This window comes from Babylonia areolata, chromosome 20 (genome assembly GCF_041734735.1).
Source record: "Babylonia areolata isolate BAREFJ2019XMU chromosome 20, ASM4173473v1, whole genome shotgun sequence".
In the NCBI taxonomy this organism is placed as follows: domain Eukaryota; kingdom Metazoa; phylum Mollusca; class Gastropoda; order Neogastropoda; family Buccinidae; genus Babylonia; species Babylonia areolata.
Genome location: NC_134895.1, coordinates 20,471,313 through 20,481,312, shown reverse-complemented (window position 1 = coordinate 20,481,312; position 10,000 = coordinate 20,471,313). Strand labels below are relative to the sequence as shown.

Here is a 10,000-nt window from a genome sequence, read left to right as displayed (position 1 = left end):
GATTATGATGAGTGGTAAGCTAAAGACATTGGTTTGTCAACATCGAAAGCTAACGACAGTTCCACTTTTGTTAGTTTCTCCGTTCTTTTATTTCTGAAGACCGGGATACATCAAGCCTGGCTCGTAGTTCACATGTCATACGCTTCATGTTCAGCAACATTGACAGCTAACAAACAAAAACAGTTTTTTTGTTTTCTTTTCCTTTTTTTTCCATTCCCGAGGACTGGTGCAGTCAAAGTGTCATGGCCCTTCTCTCTGAAACACACAAATCGTTCATTTGTCACATGATGTGGAATAAGCATTTCGTCAACAGTGGCAGTTTTGTGGGTTCGTTCTTTCGGGTATTTTCTGAGCACTGGTGCAATTATTAATCAAACCTTTAGAAGACACAGTCTGACTCTTCATTCTGAAACATGGACATGGTTCGTATGTAGAAAGCGTTTTACCAACAACGATGAATTCTAACTTGTTGAAAATATGTATCATGCCAATAGCAATGAAATCTAACTTGTAGAATATATGTATCATGCCAACAACAATGAAATCTAACTTGTAGAATATTATGTATCATGCCAACAACAATGAAATCTAACTTGTAGAATATTTGCATCATGCCAACAGCAATGCAATCTAATCAACAGTATGAGTACTGTGGGTTTCTCCCTTCTTTCATCCTTTCCTCGCTTTCCTTCCTTTCATCTTTATTTTATCCTTGACACTGGTGTGTGCAGCTGGCCTTTAGAGGACATAGTCTGACTGCTCATTCTGAAATGCAAAGTTGGATCAGGCTAAGTTGTAGACTAAGTATCACGTCAACAACAATAGCGGTCTTGTGGTTCTGGTTCTGTCCTTTTCCATTCTGGGGCATGGGCACTGTACAACTTCCATAGGACACAACCTGACTCTTCTTTCTGAAATACATACGTGGTTCATTTTGAACTACATGCGTAGTTCGTTTGTCATAGGCTGTATAATAAACATTATGCCAACACCAATGAAAGCAAAAGTTTGACTCTCAATTCTAAACCACACGGAGTTCATTTGTTGCAGGATTAGTGTTTTGGGTAAAACAATGAAATCTACATAACAGTGGCAGATTTGGGAAAGGGGGTGGGGGTTCCTCCCAGCTTTTAGTTTTGGGCACACGGTGAAGTCTAAGGGACATAGTCAGGCTCTTCCTTTTGAAAAACAGGCGAAAAGTGTAATGCCGTCGACAATGAAATCTAACAGTGGCAGCTTTGGGGCGATCTCTCTTCTTTCATTTTTGAGCACACACACACACACACACACACACACGCGCGCACGCACACACACACACACACACACACACACACACACACACACACACACACCAAGCCCTAGATAATAGACAAACGCCATAGCAGCAGCTTGCCAGCGAAGTCCTCAGAGCTTTTTTTTTTGCCGGCGAATCACTGACTTGCTAGCAAAGGTGGTACATCTGATCACCATACCCACATAGGAGAAGAAAATATCACACACACACACACACACACACACACACACACACGCACGCACGCACGCACACACACACACACACACACACACTTCACAACAACAACAACAAAAACATACGAAGATTCAACTAACCATTGACTGAAACTGAACTAGTAATCAATCATACGCCTGAAAGAAATCTGCAACCACTGGTTGACTGGTTAACGAAACCTCTATTAAATCACAGAGGAGGCAACATAAATGCACTACGCTGAGATGAGGCAGTACGGTCTCCTTTCCACTCCGTGACACTTATTTCAGGCCACTGTCAGTCAAATGTCACTCATCACCCTAATCCAACGAAGACGATACACCGTCCACTCAACTTAATTCAAACATTGTCCCAATTTCCCATTCAGCGCTTTTGTGTGTGTGTGTGTGTGTGTGTGTGTGTGTGTGTGTGTGTGTGTGTGTTTTGCTTGCTAAGACATTAATAGGATTGGTCTTTCCTCTTTCTCCTTGGTAATCTTTTAATGTCTTCTTCTTCTTCTGCGTTCGTGGGCTGCAACTCCCACGTTCACTCGTATGTACACAAGTGGGCTTTTACGTGTATGACCGATTTTTACCCCGCCATGTAGGCAGACAAACGCCGTTTTCGGGGTGTGTGCATGCTTGAGTATATTCTTGTTTCCATAACCCACCGAACGTTGACATGGATTACAGGATCTTTTCCGTGCGTATTTGATCTTCTGTTTGCGTATACACACACGAACGGGGTTCAGACACTAGCAGGTCTGCACATGATTATGTTGAACTGGGAGATCGGAAAAATCTCCACCCTTTAATCTCCACCCTTTACCCACCAGGCGCCGTCACCTATATTCGAACCCGGGACTTTCAGATAGAAAGTCCAACGCTTTAACCACTCGGCTATTTTGCCCGCCTGATCTTTTAACGACTGCTGAACAACTCATAATCGCGAATAACCCTTTTTTTTCACTTTATTTATTTATTTTTTTTAGAAAACAATAAAATTCCTCTTTTCTTTAATTTACTGTTGTTTTTCAGTGACATGAAGATTAAAAAAAAAACACCCTCACTTCTTAAACGCATACAATTCCTAATACTGTTGGGCGTGTTTCTAACACACACACACACACACACACACATTCTAGAAAAGGCTATTCGAACACCAGGCCCTAGATACTGGACAAACGACACAGAACCCTAAAAAGCAGCTTGCCAGCATTCTTTTGGCAGCTAACTCTACAGAGCTTTTTGCCGGCGAAAGTGAGAGAGAGAGAGAGAGAGAGAGAGTGTGTGTGTGTGTGTGTGTGTGTGTGTGTGTGTGACCAGGAGGTCGGGGGTGTGTGTGGGGGGTGGGTGGCGGGCAGAGATGGACCAAAAAAAATGCCCTCATTCTGGCTTATCGATCTTCTCAACACACAGATTGTCCTCGCGCACATCCGAAAACACAGGGGGAAATCCTCTTGAGAAAACTTCCAATGTTATGTTTTCTTCCTTATCTTTCTTTTGCTTTCTTCGCAACACATCTTTTCCCCTGTAACGCAACAGCTTAGTTAAAAAAAATCAGAGCAAAGTTGTTTCTCATTGTATATTCTTTTTTTCTTTTTTTTTCTTTTTTTTTCTTTTTCATCCAAATTCTGTAGTCCAATTTCACGGGACACTGCTAAGGCAAACATGAATAAATATTTTCAATCGACACACATACACGAAAAAAGAAAACGAAAAGAAATAGAGATGAGGTCAACCATTGTTTGAAGCGAATTAAAAATCAATAATTAATTTGCCTAAAAAAAAAAAGAAAACTTCTATCAATCACGGACTACTTAAGGAAAAAAATTCGGGAATAAAAGAAAGCAATAGGCCGTGACAATCGCATCTTCCTCCTTCCAAATCGTGACTCAAAATTAATTAGGTTTCCCACCACTAAAAAGATAGCGAAGAAGATACAACCTCTATTCAGCTCGCATATCGTGTAGTAAAGAAGCGTGAGCGAGCATGGCTTCCAGGACAATCCATTGAAAGATTGGCAAATAGAGAGACCGAAAGACAAGCAGACAGAGAGACAGACAGACAGAGAGAATGACAGAAAAAGACAGGCAGGCGGACATATCGCATATCGCCCCCCCACGCCCCCCACCCCAGCCCCCAATCACCCTTCCCCCCCTCCTCCCGACACACACACACGGACAGACATACACGCCCAAACCCCACATGCGTTTGTTAGTTTCTTTGTTGTTGTTTGTTTTCTTTGCTGTTGTTGTTTTGTAAGAGGCAGTGACAGAACTTGTTTTTCCAGTTTCTTCTCGCTCACTTTATATTTTTATTTTAATGACTGCTGAACAATGATCACCACTCTCCCCCTTTTTTCCCCCCCTTTTTTTCTGTTGTTTATATTCTTTTTGTAACAGGTGCTGGATAAAATAATACAACTCCTATTTCCTTCATGGGTTCTTGTTGCGTTATATTTTTAATGACTTGAACAAAATTACAATCTGACTTATTGAACACGTACAACTCCTGACATTGTTGAAAATGCCTCTTGCGCACACACACACACACAGACACACACGCACGCACGCACGCACGCACGCACACACACACACACACCCACACTTGTTTTCTTCTGGTTTTCGAAAGGTTATTCCTTGGCGCCTAAAAAAGGTCGGAATTAAAAAAGAAATCATGGTTGGTTTCTTCCGAGCAGTCATTGAAAAGTGTGCTAACCTTCGCTATTACTGTTTGGTACGGAAACATTTCCAAGGCAGAAGTTGCAGCCCTTAACAGAATCGTAAAAACTGCCACCAAGATTACCGGGGCTGATCTACCTTCTCTAGAAGACATATATTATAAGCGGCTACTCAAAAAAGCAAAATCAATCAGCCAAGACGAATGACATCCAGCTTTTGGGATTTTCGAGATACTCCCCTCTGGTCGACGGTACAGAAGTATAAGGACGAAAATCAAATAGCTTTTTCCCCAAAGCAGTCAATGCCCTGTCTCTCGAACAAATCCAGTGAGATAAATAGAATTGTGCAACCAACAACCATCTACCTGAAGATCTAGTCATCAGCCCCATCCACATGTAATATGCAGCTTCTGTTCAAACGTGTATGTGTGTGTGTGCGTGTGCGTGCGTGCGTGCGTGCATGTGTGAGTATGCACAAGTTTTTATATTGATATGCACTTGTATGTAACCTAATTTCTACTGTATCCGTGTTTGTGTATGGTTTTCGATTTATGTTCGTATCTTGTTATGTACTATCCCCACCCCTCTAATATTCCTTGTGACCCCGGTACACTTGGAAATAAAGACATATTCTATTCTATTCTATCCTATAAAAAAGAAGAAGAAAAAACAAATCCTTCCCTTGCAGTTTTCTTCTTTAGTTTTCTTTACATTGTTCCCCAACACGTCCCCCCACCCACCACCCACCCCCACCCCCTTTAAAAGAATAGCATAGTTAAAATTCAGAGTAAAGTTTTTTCCCCTTTCATTCTCACCAAAACTTGATAAGTTGCATGCACACAAAGAACTTCACAACGAAAAGAAACAATTTTGCAGGTAGCCGCTAATGCGAAAGTGACATTTGTAACAACGCGAACTCGTGGGGGGTGGGGGGGGGGGGGGAAGAAAGAAAGAAAGAAAAAGGAATATGCAGCCAACCATTGGCTGAAGCGAACTAGCAATCAATAATTAAATCAATGTTTGAAAGTAATCTACAGAAATGGTTGGCTGGTTAGTGGAAAAACCTCTTGTTGATCACTGAGTTAAAAAAAAACAAAAAAAAACAACCAACAACAACATAAAAAAAACAAAGAAACACACAGAAAACTTATATAAATAATAAAAACCCTAACGAACTGAGCTGAGGCAGAGAGCTCTCCCTCCTTTCAAAAAAAACCATGACTAATTCAGGTGCCCATCACTTAAAGTTTGCTTGTCATCCTGCAGATCCATCGAAGATGATAAGCACTCTACTCAAATCGTTTGAAGCGTGGTCTCCACATTCTCCTCCACTCCCCCCTCGCCACCCCCACCCCCGGACTCCCTGCGAGCGTCCCCCCCCCCACCCTACCCTACCCTACCCCACCCCACCTCCCTGGAAGACAATTCTAGTTCTGTACTGGTCTTTCCTCTTTTTCCTCGTTCATTGTCTTATCTTAATGACTACTACTGAATAAATGATGATCACCATTCACCTGTATTTTCCTTCCCTTTCTTATCAATTATTTTCTTTGAATTAAGCTGCTGAAGAAAATAGTACAATTCCTCTTTTCTTGAATCCATGGTTGTTGTTTTTTTTGTGTTTTTTCTTAATGACTTGAAAAACAAACAAGAAAAAAACAAGAAAAACACGGCACTTTGACTCATCCAATGCACACCAGTTCAACACACACACACACACACACACACAGCTGTCTGTGCTTTGCTGCTGTGTGGACATATCAGATGATCGGTATAAGGACAGGCCCGGCGCTTCCTTTTTGAGGAAGTGTGTGGGTTTGTTCCAATGTACCTTTTATTTACCTGTGTGCTAGCTGAATCGGTAGCGTAAGCAGCACTGACTTGAAGTTGTGTACCTTGTGAATGGAGAGAGTTACCGCTCTTCTCGTGTGTGGGTTTTTTTGTTTTCGTGTTTTTCTTTTTACTCCCCACACGTTCTCCCCCCACCCCCCACCCCTGTAAGGGTAAAGCAATAGAACAGTTAACATTCACTGCAAAGTTGTTTTTCCGCTTTATTCATTTTCTTTAAGTCATTGAAACTTGATAGTCCGCACAAAGATCTTCACTGCAAAACAATCCTAATTACGTTTTAACTTTGTAGCAGGCACAAAGAACTTCAATGCGAAACAATCCAATTTGAGCTTTTAACTCTGTAGCAGGCACAAATAACTTCACCGAGAAACCAATCCAATTAGCTTTTAACATAGTCGCAGGCACAAAGAACTTCAAAACGAAACAATCCAATTGGTTTGTGACCTTGTCGTAGGCGCAAAAACCTTCACCGAGAAACAATCCGACTGGCTTGTAACCTTGTAGCAGGCGCAAAAGCCTTCACCGTGAAACAATCCAACTGGCTTGTAACCTTGTAGCAGGCGCAAAAGCCTTCACCGTGAAACAATCCAACTGGCTTGTAACCTTGTAGCAGGCACAAAAAAATTCATCGCGAAACAATCCAATTAGATTTTATCGTTGTAACAGGTATGAAGAACATTACCGCGTAACAATCCAATCAGCTTTTGAAATTGTAGCAGGCACAAAGAACTGAACAAGGAAACAATCCAACTAGCTTTTAAACTTACTGCATGCAAAAGAAGAGAAAAACAAAGTCCACTTCACTGCGAAACAATCCAATTAGCTTTTAACCTTGTAGGAGGCACAAAGAACTTCAATGCGAAACGACACAATTCACAGCCGGCAGCTAAAGCAAAAGGTGATATGTCTAATCAATACACACACACACACACACAGAGACAGAGAGAGAGGCAGAGACAGAGAGAGTGAGAGAGGTATTTAACCACTGGCTAAAGAGAACTGGCAATCAATGATTAACACGCACGCAAGAAACGCGTGGCACTGGTTAGCTGTTTAATGAAACCTCTGTCGATCGCGCGCACACACACACACACACACACACACACATAAAAGAAAATAAAAGAAAAGAAAAACAAATTGCACTGAGGTGTAGCAGTGGCGTCTAGCTGCTTCCAAACCATGACACTAATACAGCCCCCCACCCCCCACGCCTCACGCCCCAACCCCCACCGCACACACCACTCAAAAGGTAAATGTCGCTTATCGTCATAATCAAGCGAAGATGAGATTCTATTACCCTCTGCAACTCAACTCGCTTGACACGTAGTTCCCTTGCACGTTTTCCCCGCTGGGCATTCAATCTGATTTCGATCTTTGCAAGGCAATGATAGTAGTAGTGAGTTGGGTTTTTTTTTTCTGGTTCGTTTTTTTCTTTTTTGTATTACTGCTGAACAAAACGAGGATCACTACTCACACCCCTTCTGTTTTTTTCCGAGTTGCTTCCTTTCTTCGTTCTGTTGACGCTGTTGAAGAAGAAGACAATACAATTCCCCTTCTCTTCCATTCAAGGGTTGTTAAGTTGTTGTGGACAGCCTGGTTTCTAAAACACGTGTGTACCACTCCTGAGGTCACACACACGCACACGCACGCACACGCACACACACACACATACACACATACATACATACATACACAGAGAGAGACAGACAGAGACAGACAGACAGAGAGAGAGAGAGAGAAAACACACACACACACACACACACACACACACACACACACATACATACATACACACAGAGAGACAGACAGAGACAGAGAGAGAGAGAGAGAACACACACACACACAAACACACACACACATACATACATACACACAGAGAGACAGACAGAGAGAGACAGAGAGAGAATACACACACACACACACACACACACACTTTCCCTTCTTTCTTCATTCTGTTGACGCTGTTGAAGAAGAACACAGTACAATTCGCCTTCTCTTCCATTCAAGGGTTGCTGGACAGCCTGGTTTCTAAAACGCGTGCGTACGACTCCTGACGTAACACACACACACACACACACACACACACACACACACACAGACACACAGAGAGAGAGAGAGAGAGAGATAGGGAGAAAGAGAGACAGAGACAGAGAGAGAGATAACAAATATACACACACACACACAAAATACAGAACGCGCGCGCGCGCGCACACACACACACACACATACATAACACAGAACACACACACACACACACACACACACACACATAGAACACACACACGACACCTTCAACTCAGCACACATTTGATGACACACAGGCACGTAAACACACACACACACACACACACGCACGCACGCACGCACGCGCACACACACACACACATGCGTGCACACAAGCATGCACATAGTTATTGCACACACACACACGTACACACACGCACCCACACACGAACGCGCTCACGCGCTTGCATACGTAAAACACGTCCACGCAAGCACACACACACACACACACACACACACACACACACACACAATTCGAATAACACAGGAAATATTCCCAGTCAGGTGATGCTAACAGATGATGAATATATACAAACAAGATCAGGAAACTTTGTTTATGAATGCTGCTGCAATTTACTGCATTAACTGATTTGTTAATTGTGTGTTTTTCATTCATTCATTCATTTACCATTGCACTTGTGTCTTATAAACCTTAAGGTTTCATGACGACAAAAATCTATTCTATTCTTTTCTATTCTATTCACACACACGCTTGTCCTCTCCATAGAATCGGAAAATTATTCCAGCAAACAAGCCACAAATGCTGGACAAACGGCACAGCATTCTAAAAGCAGCTGGCCAGCATCCTTTAGGCAGTGAACTCCACAGGGCTTTTTTTTTTTCGCCGGCGAAAAGGGGGAGGTGGGGGTGGGGGTGGAGGTGGCGGGGGAGGGAGAGACCAAACCAAAACTCCTGTCCTGCCCTCATTCTAGCTTATCGATCTCAACATGCATGTTGTTCTCCTCGCTATCGACGCGCGCAACCTTAAACTACTGGAAAATCCTCCGAGAAAGCACACCACACCCCACCCCCACACCCCTTTGTTTTCTTCTTAGTATTTTTTTTCCAATCATTATTGACTGAAAAACAAATCGGTTGCCCAGTCAGAGGAATACATTTTGAAACTGGTTGTGTTGCTCTCACACACACACACACACACACACACACACACACTGCTGAAGAAATTTATCGTTGACATTTTGACATTGGAAACAGTCGACACAACCACACACACACACACACACACACACACACACACACTTGAAGTATCCGTTACCGAACTCCGCTGATTTGTGTTTTCACACAACAAATATCCTTTTTTTCAATTTAAAAAAACAACAACAACAAAAACACACCGAATTCCAACCACCAAGTGTAACAAATAACAAAACAAAACAAAAAACAAAAAAACAAAAACAGTAGCAGAAACGATACATACATACGATAGAAACGTAACTCATTCGGCAGCGTTGCATCTCACATCTCGAAGAAGATGATAATGATAATAATAATCCAACCGTTGTTGCTCCAGCTCCATCCAACACGAACACAAACACACACAACATCTGCTCTGCTAGCACCCCAAGTCCCAACGAACGAACCAACAAGATGCATTCGCTTTTCCCGTGTGGATCGCTTCGCTGGCAGTCGTGTTTTCTTCTCTTTTTTTTCTTTTCTTTTTTTTTTTTTTTTATTGAATGGGGGTAGTGAGCGTCCCCCTGCGTGATTCACGAAGCGTTCAAGTGTAGCATTTGCACCACGTATTCGTCGTTGTCGTAGTAGTGGAGATTGGAACGGTGGTGAAGGTTGGGCTTACATCTGCGCCACAGTCACAAGCTGTTGGATGAATCGCTGATCGGTTGGGTTTTTTTTTTGTTGTTGTTTGTTTTTTCTTCTTTTTTGTCGGATTAAAAGGTT

At 42.5% G+C, this 10,000-nt stretch overlaps 1 protein-coding gene across 2 annotated transcripts in view; it reads right to left on the bottom strand.

The window, feature by feature from the left end:
• LOC143295301 (uncharacterized) overlaps window positions 1-10,000 on the bottom strand; it is a 207,414-nt gene that overhangs the window by 196,259 nt on the left and 1,155 nt on the right. Inside the window, exons 2-3 of one of the 2 annotated variants that reach the window (XM_076606926.1) lie at window positions 9,522-9,919; window positions 1-255 (exon numbers count right to left, since the gene is read on the bottom strand). The exon at window positions 1-255 is cut by the window's left edge and continues 244 nt beyond it. The gene's annotated coding sequence lies outside the window, so the exon portion shown is untranslated. Of the gene's footprint in view, window positions 256-9,521 lie in introns of both variants that reach the window. The other variant, XM_076606925.1, reaches the window with a different exon arrangement.